Below are 2,500 nucleotides of genomic sequence, written 5' to 3'. Positions count from 1 at the left end.
CTTCCACAAACAGTTCTAGGTTGATGTTTGGAAGTTTCCGTCGCTCACTCAAGACTTTCGACAAGACAGGGCGAGGAAAATCGACCAGGAAAGTTACAGCAGCGTGATCAGATGGCATGCTGGGTAAGACCTGAAGGTTGGATACCAAATCATCGTTAGAACTAGTAATTACTAAATCCAAGATGTGTCCACGATTGTGTGTGGGTCTTGTTACATGTTGATTCAAACCCGCGGAGTTGATCAAGTCGAGGAATCGCACTGAATCATTATTTATTGTACCAATGTGGAAGTTAAAGTCCCCGGTGCATGATTAAAAAAACGGTCGGGCGTCGCCGCTAGGTTTTCAACAAGTTGAGAGAAATCATCAAAGAACATGTTCGAAGTTAAGCCATTTTTCTTGGAGGGTGGAGGTCTATAGGAAGTAATAAACCTGAGTAATTTACTTCCAAGAGAGATTTTCAAATCAAGGCATTCGATTGAAGTAAATACGCTTTCATTGACTGACGTTTTGCGTCATGGTAATCCCTTTACGGAATATCACAGCAACACCACCACCAGTAGAGTTTGTCCTAGGTGTATGCACAATGTCGTAGTCGTTTAGAGTGTTGGCGATATCAGCCAGTGTCCTATCATCTCGATTGCCAGTCAACCATGTTTCTGTAATAGCCATGATTTCCAAGTTTTGCGATGCAATAAAATCAGTCAAAACAGTTGTTTTGTTCTTAATAGATCTGGCATTCCAAGAGGCAACGCGGGCTCTTGATTGATATTTCAACGGGATCGGTTTTGAGATCTTAACATTGATAAGATTATCAGGGTTCGCGTGACGCTCATACAATATGGAATCGCCAGAGTTAAGACTGTAATGTTGACGTTCAGCAAGATTGGAGTCTATTGTAGAGCCAACAATAGGATCAGAGTTTTGGCAAACGTCCCAAGAGATATTCGAGGTTGCTACACTTTTAATATTAAATGAGCTCGATATTCGATAAAAAAATATTGCTCCCAGGAGAAAAGATTTTCCGATTTTGTGCTTGAGAACGTCCCCCACGACAACCGCTAGAGCGCCGTATCAGACCAAGTGACTTCAACGTCGTCCAAATCGACAATCCCAACAGTGGTTTGTGAATCACTGAAGTGGAAGAATGGCGGGAGATTTGGTTAACAACACCAATTTTCCAATTTTTACTGCACGACAGCAGGAATTTTCTTGTATATCGAATCATTTCTGATTGACAAATGAGATACAAGACTGACTAAGGCAGAATTACCTCCGAAATCGTCAATATAGAGGAGCAAAACCCCAGAAAGTTATCGGAGCTCGAAAATAAGCAGCCAGCTAGAGCGGCGCTCAGGAAATACATGCAACGAGCGGTCAGAACGAGTCTTGAACCGGAGACTCCGGAACTCAAGTCAAGCGTCCTAGCCACTGGGCCACACTGCCTCCTCCTCTTAATGGAAATCTTTGTGTTTTATGCCTCTTGATCGTCGAACGGTTGATTTAAATTGGAAAGTGTCACACGGGGTTTTGTACACTGCTGACCGTCTTATTTCTTCCGTCTTCTTGTTTCTGTGGTTATCGTCTTGAGTCTCACGAACATCTTTTCTTTTCGTGCCCTCTTGCTACAATATTGGACAGAATAAAAAGTAACAGCTTACCCGAATCCCCCCCACAGCAATGATGAATCCGTGCCAAAGCCATAACGCGCCATTTTCGCATCCTTGATTTGGGGGGGTGGGGTGCTACAAATTTACCATCTATTTTGTCCAAGATTGTAGGAGTGGCACTGATTGGGTGCAGTTCTTTTTCAAGTTATCTCCAGCTTGCCCGCTCGGGTAGCCAATCACAGCGCTGGATTTTGTTCTTCTTGCCCGCTCACGGAGCTAGTCATATAATAATAGTGCTTATGCGGATGAATTGGCATTTGGCGTGTGACTTATTTTGGACGTGCGCATGACTTAATTTTATCACATATATAAAGTATTTCTCTCAGATTTTACTTCCGGCTTGACAGCGTCTCTTGCTACCCTTTCTGTAATTTTTCTTATATTTGTCATCATTTTGTTACAATTTCTGCCGAGTTCATGTGGTAGCTATTCTAATCGTGTTCATTTGAGATTCGCGGATTTCTGGTTGTTTGCGTCAGTTGTGCCCACAGTATCAAGGGCAGCTTTGTGGCTCATGGCATGTTATCCCTTCTGCGAAACGACATGGCTAGATGTTGGCGTAGAGGACACAATCAGTAAGTTAATTGTTTCTTTTTTCCTACTTCGATTGCTATGTTGAATAAAGATTATTCGCTTGTGGAGGTATTTACCAGGGTCACGAAAGTTTTGGTGACGTGTCAAGAGCAAGGCGAATCGCCGTATCTCGCGATCTTTTATCTGTTTTGTTAATAACTAGCGAGTGCTATCAATAACGTTTGCCTTGTTCTGTTAATAGGGACTTTAAGATCCGAGACGCGACGGCTGTAGGACGCGGCCGGAAGTAAATTTTCAA

The sequence above is a fragment of the Montipora capricornis genome, chromosome 13 (assembly GCF_036669925.1).
Source record: "Montipora capricornis isolate CH-2021 chromosome 13, ASM3666992v2, whole genome shotgun sequence".
In the NCBI taxonomy this organism is placed as follows: domain Eukaryota; kingdom Metazoa; phylum Cnidaria; class Anthozoa; order Scleractinia; family Acroporidae; genus Montipora; species Montipora capricornis.
This window is presented reverse-complemented; position numbering follows the sequence as displayed.